The sequence below is a fragment of the Chinchilla lanigera genome, unplaced genomic scaffold (genome assembly GCF_000276665.1).
Source record: "Chinchilla lanigera isolate Chin_1 unplaced genomic scaffold, ChiLan1.0 scaffold00007, whole genome shotgun sequence".
Lineage (NCBI taxonomy): Eukaryota > Metazoa > Chordata > Mammalia > Rodentia > Chinchillidae > Chinchilla > Chinchilla lanigera.
The window spans coordinates 19,610,031-19,625,177 of record NW_004955408.1 but is presented as its reverse complement, the minus strand read 5'-3'; the positions used below and the strand labels follow the sequence as shown (position 1 = coordinate 19,625,177).

The 15,147-nt window shown below is 36.0% G+C and overlaps 1 pseudogene; it reads left to right on the top strand.

Annotated features, from left to right (window-relative positions):
- Window positions 1-790: 790 nt before the first annotated feature.
- On the top strand, window positions 791-1,360 carry LOC102007307 (annotated as a pseudogene).
- The last annotated feature ends 13,787 nt before the right edge of the window (window positions 1,361-15,147 follow it).

Below are 15,147 nucleotides of genomic sequence, written 5' to 3'. Positions count from 1 at the left end.
AAGACAGAGACAGAGACGGAGGAAGACAGACACAGAGAGAGAGACAGAGAGAGAGCTTTCATACCTGGTGTGCATTTTATACAACCAGCACACTGAAGTTTGGATTTAGTCATGCAGGTATTGCAAGTGCTTCACAGTCAGATGTGAATAGTTACTACTGTGAGCAGTGAGACTGTCGACCTTCAGTTGGTCAACTCTACAACTCTACATAGTTAAGATATATTAAAACTGAATTCATTTTTCTCAGAAAATAACCCTAAGGAAAACTGGGTTCATTACAAATGTCCTACTAGTGTCACGAAGGACAAAACTAATCCTTATGCATTTGAGAATATCCCTACTTGCCCAGGACTACTGGATGGTATCTAAACTTGATAGAGCACATACAGGAAATAGGAAGTAGGACTGAAGAAATGAAGTCATCCAGAGCCAGAATAATTTTAGGAAAAATGTGTCAGTTGACCATTGATGGAACCCATTACAAAGTGCCTTTGAGCAGGATTTAAATTAACCAATTGGTTTTCCATGTTTACTTGTGAGCCTATCCAAGGCCTAGGCCCCTTGTCTGAAGACGGGCAGTGGCCTCATAGTAAGTGAACTTCTGTGAGTCACTCGTCCCTGCTGCGTCTGGTACTGGCAGGTGATGCCATGATGCCTCAAAGGACAAGACAAGGTCACAGCTAAGGACATCTGGCTCCAATCTCAATTAACTAGTAAAGACTGCAGCTGCAAGCATCTCACTCCTTTTAACAAGGCTGACTAAGTCATCATCCACTCTCCAAGCTCTGCAATGATGCACAAAGATGAGAAGAAGAAGAAAGATGCCACAAAGTCAGCCAAAAAAGATAAAGACCCAATGAACAAATCTGGGGGCAAGGCCAAAAAGAAGTGCTCCAAAGGCAAAGTTTGGGACAAGCTCAACAACCTGGTTTTGTTTGATAAGGTACTTATGACAAACTCTGTAAGGAAGTTCCCAACTATAAACTTATAATACCTGCTGTGGTCTCTGAGAGACTGAAGATACACTGGCCAGGGAGGCTATAGTTTTTATAGTTCCCAACTATAAACTTATAATACCTGCTGTGGTCTCTGAGAGACTGCAGATACATGGATTACTGGCCAGGGAGGGTATAGTTTTTATAGTTCCCAACTGTAAACTTATAATACCTGCTGTGGTCTCTGAGAGACTGAAGATACATGGATTATTGGCCAGGGAAGCACTTCAGAGGCTCCTTAGCACTTTAGAGGCTCCTTGATAAGTAAAAGACTTATCAAGCTGGTTTCAAAGCACAGAGCTCAATTTATTTATACCAGAAACACCAAGGGTGGAAATGTCCCTGCTGCTGGTGACGATGCATGAAGAACAGGTTTAACCAGGTATACATATGGGAAAAATAAAATTTTATTATTAAATCAAAAAAGGGAAGTCTACATAAGTGATAATATTAATCTGAATCATAATAAGTCTTACAGAGAGTGACCCTAGGAACAATGATAGAAGAAAAGAAGGTCTAAGTACATGACAGAGGATATGGAGATAACTAACCTGGAAGCTACATAGAAGAAAGGGACACAAAAGTTGCCAGGATTCTCAAGGAAAAAATAAAACACTAAAAATATATTAATTTAGACAAAAAGCTTTTATTTTTTTGCAAATTCTATTTATAAGAGATCTTTGTTAATTGACCTACAAAAAATGTTGTGACTAGTCTTTTTATAGTTATAAACTTAAAAAATTGTAAAAAAAAATTCAATTTAGCCAAAAATATATTTCAGTGCACTCTGATTTTATAAGCAAATTGTCTTGTCCATGTTTTTGTTTCTCTTTGTCCAGTCTGTAAAGAGCTGCTTCATTTAAGCTCAACAATTCTTTCTTCTTTTTGTATTTTTAAAGCATTTATCTGTAATTTAATTTGGCTCATAGATAAATATCATTAAACTTAAAGATATGCTCCCACCAAAGTTGCCATCTGGTCAAAATGATGTTAAAATTGGTTTTATAAATCTAACGCATATTGTTGCTTATGTATTATGATTTGAGAGTCTTATTGTTCAAAATTAATGTGTTAAGTGTTGCAATAGAGTTTTAAGAGATCATCAAAAATTTGTTATCCTAGTTAAACAAAACTCCCTCAGAGTGAGAGAAAACTATTGGACAAGATTCCAATTGATGAATAAGAAAGAGGCTGCCATTTCTACAATTCTTATTCATTAATGGGGACCCCCAAAAATCTCTATAACTGTATGGGAGACACTCCAATAAATATTGTTCAAAAAATATTATTGTGATATGTTTACACTGGTCATTGTCAAAAGGTCAAGTTTTTAAAAAATAAGACAATATTGTTTTCTGATTAAAAGTTGCTTTCAGTAGAAAATTAAATTAAGAAACAAAATAATGGGAATTCATTATTGCTAATCTCATGGTGTATTAAATGTATTCATGCCTTTCCAACATAGTCTTCTAAAATGTAAAGCTGGGATTGTTTACAGTGTTAGACTTTTTCTTTCAGATTGACGTTTGCATTTCTCTAGTGCTACAGATATTTGTAATAAGAGGTTCATGTCAAGCCAGCATGAAGTCATCAGTCAAATGATAATTTTTAACAAAACTTTTTTGATGTGTATGCTGCGTATGTGCCTCTACTCTTTGAGAGGCTTAGATATTGAACAGCCCAGACAATATTACAAATTTCTTCAATGACATCCTATTAAAGGACAACAAATTAGGTAAAAGCTTCCTATGTACTAGGTGGGGATGACTGACTAAAAAGGCTATTCTATTCCAAGATAGAGATTTAAATGTGTTATAAAAATGTCATCATGACTATTATGCTACACTATTATGTATGGAATTTGATTTCAAATTTTATCTGTAAAACTATATAACTGCTGCCTGTTAACATACTGCAGAGGCTCAACTACCAGAACATCCATGGCTGGTAAGAAATAACAGTTCTCTGGCTATAATTTATATTCTAAGGTGCTTAATGCTCAGATAAAATTTTAATAATTAAGTTCACTACTTCCACTATAACGTAATGTCATTGACCTCCTCTTTTGGATGTTCAACAACTGAGGTTTAGAGACCAAAAATTAGAAACATAAATGGGCTAAGAGGATAGCCGATATTTTGGCCCTAGCCCTCTGAAGGCAATGAGGACTCAGGACATAGGAGAACCTCTGCTATAACAGAGAAGTCCCTGATCTTCTGATCAAGGAGACTGTGGGACCACAGAGGAAAGTGGTTTTACAGTATATAGTGTGCCTAAGGACAGTCACCAGGAGAGAATAATCTCCCAAACTTTCACAGAAAGCAACTTGCTCAAGCAAGGGTCATGACTCATCCAGGTGGCTGATACTGATAGAAATACTGAGAGATGCTCTACATGGTTCCAAGGGAAATCCTTAGGAGATTTAACTGACTTTGATAGATAGCAAAAAGTTAAGTTTAATTGCTAGAGGTCTCACTTTAACTTGGTCTTGAACATCCAGCAGAAAAGCATAACCACAAGATGTATAATACAATGCCATAGTAATAATAATTTCTCCAAAAATTGATTTATTCTTTGTCTAGAGACTGCCAAACTCATAAAACCAGCAGTAACTATGTTAGATTCATTCTACTGCGATCCACCAGGTCCACCTCATAAAGAGAGTTCCTAACTGGTAAACTACAACAAGACTTTTACTTGAGGCCATTAGATTTAGCTCTGTGGAGGAGATCCTTGACTATAGTCTCCCTTTATATTGACTCTTCTCAGCTTGAAGTAGTTAAGATGAACACTATGCCCAGTCTTCCCTTACCACAGTTAGGAATAGCTCTTCAGAGGGAAAATATTATAGACAACTAAGTTAGTTACACGTATTATAGGCAATTAGGCAGGGCTAACTGGCAAAAAAAAAAAAAAATGACATTCAAATAAATAAATAAATACATAAATATAGCATGGCCCAGTACAGTTAACAACATGGGGATGAGTGTATGTTTATATGTTAACAGGTCATAAAACATCATTGTGGATACTGTCCTGGAACATGTGGCCATAGAGAGAAGAGATCTTCAAACTCCTGGTGAAGTCTGCTGCCACCAGACCCATCTTGGAATCTACAATGGACTTACTGTCTTAACCTGCTTACATCTTTTACTTCTGTTCTTAGTCTGCTATAGAGGATACCAAACCACACAGTCCTAGCCATGTTTCCACTGCTACAACTACAAAAACAAAAAGAAAGAATTGATGAAGAACACAATGAAGCAGCTCTGAGCAAGATTCAAATTAACCAATTGGCTTTCCATGTTTATTTGTGAGTCTGTCCAAGGCCTAGACCCTTTGTCTGGAGATGGGCAATGGACTTATCTTAAGTGAACCTCTGTAAGTCACTGGTCCCAGCTGAGGGCTGTAATGGCAGGTGAAGCCATGGTGCCTCAAAGGATAAGACAAGGCCACAGCTAAGGACACCTGGCTCCAACCTCAATTAACTAGATAAAGACTGTGGCTGCAGGCATCTCACTACTGTGCTGAAGGCCTTCCTGGAGATAACATAGCTTTCCTAAATTAACATAATGTATTAATTGAAGAAGTCCTTGAGCAGATTTCCAAGGTCTTTGAAGGCTTCTGCTCAGATTCCCACCTTTCTTCAGTATTTTACTCTTTTGCTTGATAACTAAATACAGGCCACACAGAGAAGTTCTTTGTCTTATCCCCCAGAGAATCTCAAATTCTGCTAGAGAGTTTTGATCCTCTGGGAGCCATAAAATCATAGCACTCGACTTTTTTTATTTAAGCCTTCAAAGTACACTTGTTTGGGAGATTGCAGTCCTGATTAGTTCTCAATAACTAAGGGGTAATATTAATGCATTAGTCCAAGATTAACAAAAAGCAAGCAAACAAAACAAAACAACAACAAAAAGTCAAATCTCTTCATGACTCAAAACAATTTATTTCACTAAACCCGAAGTGAAAACAACATATATCTTCTTTTCTCTCTGGGCGCTCTAACTATTCTGATATGTTAGCATTTACTGCAAGTATTCTGTAATTATTTCTTTGTACATTCTTTGTAATTTCTCTGTGAGTCTGATGAGCACAAGAGTCATGCTATTTTCTTTTTTTTTTTTTAATCTGCAGTCTAATCATAAGAGCATACACAAGGTAGGTGCTCAATAAATGTCAAATAAATAATTAACTACTTGAAGAAAATCTGTATCTTTTAAATGTCAAAGTAAAAATTAATACCAAACATTATTTTATAATATTTTCTTACTCTAAATGTAACATAGGCTCATTGTCAAAAATATGGATTATTAAAAAGAAAAATCATAAACAATTCCATTATTGTTGCAGCAATTTTCTAAAAGCTTCTTCTATTTTTCCTTCAAGTTTTTACACCCTGTGCTGGCAACACACACTCCACCATCACTCCAAACTTCAGTCATATCATGTACCATATAAGGTTTCTTCCCAGCTGTTTTTAGCTAATGGTAGTGGGACACTTTTCCAAGTCATTATATATTATCCTACCACACTGATTTAAAAAAACAGAGTTTTCCTATGAAAAATTTTAAGCATTCAAAAAGAAGAGAAAGTGATATAATTAGCACAATGGTATCCAAGTTACAAGTTGAACAATATCAACATTTTTCCCTTTCTCCTTTCACTAAGTCCCCTATATTTATACCTTCTTACCCACTGATGGTAATAATGGCATTCTATTCTATTTTCTGGGTGGATGAGTTAACTACTGTGTCATTTTTAGACATACAGAATCTTTTGTTTCCAATGCTTTATACAATGTGGAAATAAACAATATGATACCTGCATTTTTCATGTCCATTATTCTTTATTTATAAATGCTTAAAAGTGTGACTTTTGGGCCAAAGGGTTTGCAGAATTATTTTGCTGCAATTCACTGTCAAATACCAGTCGGAATAACTGTATCTATATATAATTTGTTATAATTTTTCTCGAGTTGATTATTTCATTATTCTGTAGTGTATACTTTATTATTTGAATTTTTCCAACTTTAAGAAGTGTTTACATTTTCCTTTTCTCTTCTAAGTGCTGGGATTACAGGTGTGAGCCACCATACCTGGCTGTTTACATTTTTCTTTGAGGATTTTTCTATGGTCACTTGTCTATTGGCATATTTATCTTTTGCTTAATAATGTATAGAAATCTTATTTCTATCTAAATGATAGCAATGCTTTGCAATATAAATTGCAAATATTTTAATTTTTCATTTGTCATTTTTGTCATATGAGAATTACATTATTATAAGATTTTGTCAATTAACAGACTCTTTCATGGTTTCTAATTATGATTTCATAAAAGCAAAGTTATTCTGCTCAAATGTTATATGAATGCTTATGTTTTGCTATATTCTTTTGAATACTTTCACCTTTTTTAGCAAGTATATTTTATTTTATTTAGAGATTATTGTGGTATAAGTCACAAACTTGTGGATATAAATGAATTATTTTTGCACTCATGAGCTAATTTCATAATAATATATGCTAAGGCATCCATTATTTATTTTTATTAGATATTAAATATTAGTAGATCAGGCAGAATTTTACATATTATACTGATGATAGGAGTTAGTATAAGGGTAGGCAGCTAGGACTCTGACCCTGGGAAAGAATTCCTTAAGGGGATTATCTATTATAGCCTTAGTTGTCTTATAGAATAAGTACTGGGTAATGCATCTAGCTTGCTATATCACTTTTTAAAATTAAGATTTAAGTAAAAATAAAACTATTAAAACTCAAATTATTTCTCTACCACAGAAGCCATCTCATATATCATATGACTGTGTGAATCAATTTGAGAAATATTACCTTGATTAAAAGGTTCCCAGGAGTAATATCCAAACTTATTTGCCATTTTGATAATCTAAGGCTCGTTTAAAATTATCCAATTACATATCACTCCGCAGATCACTAAAACCACAATGCCGGGGAGGTGACACAGATGTCCACTTTCTTGAAGCATCTGATGGCATATCAATGTGTGGCCAAATTTGGATGGCCCAGGTTTATACACTTGTTTTTTTTTTTTTGGTACTGGGAATCAAACTCAGGACCTTGTTCTTGCCAGGCCGGTGCTTGTGTCACTGAGCTATATCCCCGGCCCTACACTCTTTAAACCACAGTCCCCTTTGACTATCTTTTGTGATTGCTGTCATTTTTCTTCAAAATGATCAGCATGAAAAGAAACTTGCACAGTGCTAAGACTTCAAAGTTGTCCAGTTTTACCATGCTAAATTAATTCCTCCGATATTGAATTTTCTTCACCAATTAAAAATAAAGTCAGTGTATGTTTTCAGTCCACCATTTCTTGAAGTTGCTTTGAGAATTGCCAGCTATGATTCACCTGCAGGTGTTTAAGACATAAAATACTTATTCCCCTTACCTCTTCTCATCCAGTGACACTGAGTTTCTGTGAGAGGATCTCAGGAATATGCCCATTTACTAACAGTCCCCAAAAATTATTATACAGAGTGGTTTGAGCTAGAGTCCTAACAAGTGGGATATGAAGTATATGAAAGCAAACACAAACCAAAACATGCCCTATTAAAATAGGCTCTGAAGATGTTTCCAAAGAGGGACAGAACCTTAATAGGCCTGAAAAATGAAGAGTATTCTGACAAACAGGATTCACCCAAAGCTGGGGCACTAAAATCCTCAAAGGCATGAGGCAGGGAAGCCCAAGAAGGAGTTAGCTGGACCAAACAAGACTGTTTAACAGAGTTGGAGGTACATTTGGAAAACCACAGGACTTCTGGGAGATGATAGAGCATGAAGAAGCAATAAATCAGCCTCTTTAAGATTTGGAATCCAGACACTGGAAAGAAATAATTTGGGAAAGAAAAGGAGACAGGTGGATCCCTAAAACTCAGTAAGGATCCGAAGGGAAAATTGGAACCCACAGAGAATGTGCAGAGACAGACCACAGTGCAGAAAAAGAAGCAATCTATGCTTATTTCCCAGCTCCTGCCTCATGGCAAGAAAAAGGAAGATTGAATATATAGACACAATGAAAGCAGGGGATCCACAATTCTGGAAAAGACTGCCACATTTGTGTTCATATAGGAAAAGTGGCTGTGGTCATATTCATTACCCAGTGTTGGATTCACAAATGAAGACAAAATTTTGCCAAACGCTTCTGTTCACAACCCAAACTGTTCACAAACAAAAGTGTATGTGAAGAGAACTCCTATTGTACCACTCTGACATATGTTCTTCTCTATAGGAAGTGCAGAAATCTGATCCACTCCTCACCTTTGGGCTAATAGTAAAGCTTCGTTCTCCCACCAAACAGGCAGCGTGATGGTCACCCTTTTTTCATTGATTTCTGACAGGTTTTTCTTTTTTCAATTCCACCAGCAAGCTACAGCACGTGAAGGTAGCTGGAGAGCAAATAATCCCTAGTAGGCATGTTCTACAGCCCCTTCCAGCTTGAAGAGGCTATGGAAGACAGAATTCCACTCCTCAGCAACCCATAAAGAATTATGAGATTTATGTCTTCCTGAGAAAATGAGACAGAAAATAGGGCATGGCTTAGATGACTGGGAAGAGTGGCATGGTGGGATTCCAGGATCTACACGGCTCCACATTGGACAACTCCATATGTACAACTTCTTGCAGGTTCCCTTGGGATGTGTATGACATAAGACACTATGAGGAACCTACTATCTTGTCCCATTCATTGTAGCTTACCTAGTGCCTTCAAGACTCAGAGTGTATTCTTAGTTTTGTTTTTTCTTTTCCTGTTGTGTTTGGCCTAAGTTTGCTTCCAGAGACAGTATCTCCCTCACCCTCACTTTTCAAATAAACTTTCAGCACTGTTTTTGTCTCATCTCATTCAATTCTTTGTTCAAGGCATGAAGGACCTGGAATACATTTAATTGGTGAGCCATTTATAAAAGAAGCTATCTCATAACAGATTCATTTCTAAATTCTAAAAGAACTTTAAAGAACATGTAATACTACTGTTCCTCAAACTCTTCAAGAAAATTGAAAAGGAAGCAATACTCCCAAAGTCATTCCTGGCAGCAAGCAGTACCCTGCTACTAAAAACAAAGAAGGACCCAGCCAAAAAAGGGAACTGAAGGCCAACATCCTTAATGAACATATATGCAAAAATCCTCAATAACATACTGGCAAATAGAATGCAGCAAATCATCAATAAGATTACACAACATGACCAAGTAGTATTTATCCCAGGAATGCAGGAATGGTTCAATGTGCTAAAAATCAATAAAAGTAATACACCAAATTAACAGAACCCAGGAGGAAAACCACATGGTCATACCACAGAGGCAAAATGAACAACAAAAAAGATCTGATGAAGTCTAATACCCTTTAATGGTAAAAGCTCTGAAGAAAATTAGAATAGAAAGTTTTTATCTCAATCTGATAAAAGGCATCTATGACAAACCAACAGTTAAACATCATATTAAATGGTTAAAAATGGAAAACTTTCTCTCTAAAACCAGGAACAAGATAAGGATGCCCACTATTACTAGTTCTGTTCAATATACCTCTGGAAACATTAGCCAGAGCAATGAGACAAGAGAAAGAAATAACAGGAATATGGATAGAAAAGGAAGAATTTAAATTATCATTATTTGTTGATGACATGGTAGTCTACATAGAAGACCCCAAAAACTCCACCAAAACATTTCTAGATTTAACAACCAAATTCAGTAATGTAGCAGAATACAAAATCAATACACAAAAATCAATATTGTTCCTTTACATGAAAAACAAACTCACTTAGAAAGAAGCAACACCTCTCGTGATAGCACCAAGAAAAATGAAATACTTAGGAGTCAATTTAATGAAGGAAGTGGTGAGACTTTTACATTGAATACTATAGTACAATGAAAAAGTATTCTAAAAAACTACTCTGAAAAAGGAGATCAAAGAGGATATCAGAAATATAGTGAAATATAGTGGTCAATATAGTGAAAATGACCAATTTTCCAAGACTGTTGTACAGATTTAGTGCATTCCCAATCAAAATATCAATAGCATACCTCATAGAACTGGAGAAAACAATCTTAAAATCCTTTGGAACAAGGAAAGACCTAGAATAGGAAAAGAAATTCTGGGCAGCCAGGGCAAGGCAGGAGGCATCACAATTCCCCACTTGAAGTTATACTACAAAACTAGCATGATATAAACAGTATGGTACTGCCAAAGAAACAGACCCAAAGACCCAAGGATCAATAGAACAGAACTGAAGATGCAGAAACAACTCCAAACTCACTCAGTCATCGTATTTTGAAAAAGGGGACAAGCACCTTCACTGGAAGAAAGAGCATTTTTAATAAATGGTACAGGAAACACCAGCTTTTCCAGCTTACAGGAAACACATGCTGCAAATCAAACCTAAACCCATATCTCTCACTATGCATACAACTAAAGTGGAAATGGATTACAAATCTAAATATAAAAACAGGAACACTTAACCTGGTGGAAGATAGAATAGGTAAAACTTTCAAAGACATAGGTGTAGGCAGACTTTATGAATGAAACCACAATTGCACAGGAAATATTACAATCAAAAACTGGAATTATATCAAATTAAAATTTTGAAGATAGCAATATGCAATATGATAATCATTGTTAATTTCCTATTATCTCATTTTGAAATTTTGAATCATTGTTTTTATTGTTTCTTTTTTCTCTTTAAAAGAAAAAAAAAAAACTCTTGCAAAGTGAAAGAAACCACCAACAGAGTAAAGAGACAGCCCACAGCTACTCCTCAGCAACTCTTGTCTATTGCTGGTGAGAGTGTAACTGGTACAACCACTATGGAAATCAGTGTAGAGAGTCCTCAAAAAACTAAAACTAGGAGTCCCCTTTGACCCAGCTGTTTCTCTACTAGGTATCTTACCAAAAGAGTTAAAATCATCATATAAGCATACCCATTTTAGAAGCAGAATTTATAATAGCTAAATCTTGGTAACTGCCCATATGCCAATCATCAAATGAATGGATAAAGAAAAAGTGACATTTGTACATAATGAAGAACTACTCTGCCATAAAGAACGATAAACTTGAGTCATTTTTATTTAAACAGAGGCACCTCTAGACCACAGTGTTAAGTAAAATAAATCGTACACACAGGTTTAAATATCACATTGTTTCTCTTAGGTGAGAAACTGAAAGGGTAACTAACGAGCAAAAGGGAGGGCAGATATTGGAAGTCAGAAGTACATGTTCAAATGGGCAGGAGAATAAAGGAGGGGAAAAGGGAGGGAAAGGAAAGGAAAAGGAATTTTTAAATAAGAGAAAGGAATAGAAAAATGGAATCAAAACTTTTGTAAATGGGAAGGAGAAAAAGGGTTGAAGGGAGAGGAGGAGAATGGGAAAAAAAAGAATTAAAACATTATGTACAGGTACAAATTCCCTGTGATGAATGTGATCATTATGTATGGCAAACATGTACTAAAAATAAATTTTAAAATGGACTACAAGAAGAATACCAGAAATACATTCTTTAAATTATTTTTTTAATCTATCCCTTTCTCATCACTTTTCTGACTTTCTGTTTTGTTTTGAAATACACAATTGCTTCTTCAGGGAAAGAAAAAAAGAAAAGAAAGAAAGAAAGAAAGAAAAGAAATAAAGAAAGAACGAACAAGGACTACAGGGAACACTACTTATCTTGCTTATCTTCTGGGTAGCAATGCTTTTATTCCTTCATAGTTAGGCACAAATAAACTGCAAGGTGCAGAGTCATTTCAGAAAAGGGTTCCTGTTGCTGACACCTTCTTTTGCAAGTAAAGTGAAAGTTGATCTACTGTAAAGATGGTGATATCATCTTAAACAGGATTTGAGAAATCTTAGAAGTCTGCCCACCCTACAAGGGAACCACAGTGTAAATGAGTAGCCCTTGCTTGATTCCAGCGAGTTAGGTGCAGATGTAAAAAGATTTGTTTTTCTCCCTATGCTTTATTAATCATTTTGTCACTTATGAAACCATAGCAGCGATTAATCACTCACATAATCTACAACAGCTCTTCTGTTAGACTTCTACTCCTGGTATAAATTATCATGTCAAGGATTAATCCATTTTATTTGCTTTAATCTTCTGTGTTCATTCTCTCCCTCTTTCCCCCAATTGCACCCTGTTTACTCAGCTTTTGTGCAGAAGGGGTTCTGATTGTCTATTTGACAACCAGAATCTAAATGATTAATAACAGTGAAGGTAACTTGACCAAGGGTTCAACAAACCATGAATAAAAACATTGAGCCCAAGGTCAGCACAGGTTACATTTATGCTTCATCCTCAGGGGAAAAAAGAAGAGTGGGGATAGAGGATGAAGGAGAAAAGCAGCTTCTTCAGGCATTAATGCCTTCTCCCTGAGGATAATCTAAATACAGCTTGTCTGGTCATTTCCCCTCCAAGCAGACATCTTCTGTTATTAGACTTGCTGTGTAGGCCACCCAGCCTGGTGGAACGGCCCACTTCAGCAATTTCAAATCACAGTTAAATGCTGATGCCTCCAGGGCTTTGACTACTGCAAACAAAGTGAACTGGCAAGTTGCAGAATCTTCCCTAAAGTGTGCAATAGGATTGTAAATTTCACATGATGACTATTAAGAGGGCATGAGCTGTAGTCAGATCTACACTGATCTCCCAATCAGTGCTCCTCCTGGGGCTTTCCGGTCAGGGCTGGGAAAGCGTCCATCCCAAACCAACAAGAAGTAGTGTGCAATCCAGTGTTTGAAACATTTATGCATCTGATAGAGAATTGTGTTTGGTGTGAATTAGAGACTCTCACATTTTAGGAAGAATATTTTAAACAGCGGGACCACTACAAAGCCACAGGATAACAAGCACTCCATAAATATCAATTAATGATGAAGACCTTGGAGGGAGGCTCCAGTGAGTGGAGAAATGAAACTTGGCTACTGTTTTGGCAAAGCAGATACCATGAAGCATAAAATAAACATGGAGTACAACTCTTTAAAAAAAGATTGGTCATTATGAGAAAAATAGTATGGTTGTATTACATTACAATATTTTGTGAGGCCAGGAAAGAAAGAACAAAGGATAGCTAGGGTAGGACCTCAGTAAATCAAGATGAGCCCTGGGAAAACTGGAGCACAAGGAAAAGAGGCTCACGATGTCTTCCGAGGAAGGTGGAAAGCATGGTAGCAGAGGAAGTCTGTTCTTCAAATGTCAGAGGCCCAGTTAAAAATGGCACTGACACTGTTTCCAAGGACAGGGGCCTGGGTAAATTGAGATAAGCCCTGGGAGGGTGGGGTGCAAAGGAATTCTGCTTCTCCTAAAGTCCAGTTAAAAGTGGCAACTGCATTGTTTTGTGTATGATTTTCACGCAGCCACTAAAATACCCCCAAAAAGTGCATATAAAGCCTTGAACACGGTCTCCTCCTGGGTGCCCATGGAGTCCCTCCCTTGGAGTCCCTCTTGGCTAGCAAGAGCTCTTCTTTCTTATTTCTAATAAACTATTTACAGTCCATTCCCCATTGCTGTGTCCATGGAGTTCGTGCTTCATCGTCTTCGGGACAAGACCCCAGAGGGAGGAAAGAATTGGTTACATTGGTTTGGCCCAACTGAAATTTAGTATATTATGAGGCTAATTCATATATTAGATATATCACATGTGGCACTGTGGCAAATGCCAGGGGAACATGGTGAGGAAAATGTCTGTGATGTCTGCCAAAAAGGAACATATTTCATAAGAAGACATTCATACAGCAATAACAATCAACCCCTTGGACTCATTAAAAATGTCATCAGAAATGTCACCTTTACAGTTTCTAAAGACCACATGGGGTAGGAAATAAATCTTTGGAGCTCTAGACTTTACATGCCAATCAATGCAAAGCAAAGCACCTTGCCCATTTGAGAGACTAAGCACTTGGTGATCCTGTGGTAATCAATGGTATTCTCAGCTTAATAGTCAAAAATTGACACAATGAAATAAAATCCAGTATATTTTTTGATCAAAATAGGCTTAGGCAGAGTTTAAAGAAGATAAAAATTAAGGATATAATGAATAAAGCATTCTAGACAAAAACAATTCCTTTTCTTGGAATTCATTGAATTTCAAACACATTTCTGAGATGTTAATAATGACAAGATGGTACTTTTATTTTGTTAAATAGAATTTTCAACATCCACATTCAAGTTCATGGAAATACTTTCAGTGATAATTACTAAACATGCCAAGTGCATTTATAAAAGCCGGCATATATGTTGATAGTAGCAAATGTCTATATTTGGGATGTTTTATATAAACATAGACATTCGGTAATTATCACAGTTGCTGTTCATTTCAATGAGAGGAGACAGCACAAATACAAGACCAATCATCTCACTTACAAATCAGAAAGTATGCTTTCTGTACCTCAATTCTAGACCACCAAATGAACTCTATTTAACTAAACAAAAAATATTAAAGCCTTCACATGTATATGACAACTCATAAGTATGTCTACCAGAAAATACTCTCTAAGAAGGACATACTGTAAAGATAATTTACCAGGATATTATATGGACTCAGATCTCACACATGCATTTATTAGTGATCTAAAATAAATGAGTTGCTGAGTGGAAAGTCAGTTGTTTAGATATGACATATTGAACAAGATCATCTTTTCTTCTGTCCTCTGCCCCAAATATGCTGGACAGAAGGCACAGACATCAATCCCTACAGATTTGTTGTCAATAATCTAACAGTAATAACAAAATAATAATCAACAATCCCATAATAAACATATCAAGGAAACCTGAAAGCAATAGAACTGAGAGCAACTCCCTTGAATAGAACCCTTATAATGTTTACACATAAAGTCTGAGTCTTACTGTTAACCATTAGCGAAATTCCAGCACCACTGTGGAAGCCCATACTCTGAAAAGAAATGTTTCTTTGAGTATAGATTCTATTGATGTTCTATGCTGCCTATTTTGTTTTCTTAGATTGTATCTTTTCTGTTTTCATTTCTTTACAATAAATTATTCTTATTATGTTATGAAGGAATCTCTGAATGATTGTATCCCAAGGTTATCATCTGCAACCCTTCCAAATATGAGCAAGTAATTATATATATATATCAAACTATATATACATATATGGTTATATATGCATGTATAGTTGTAT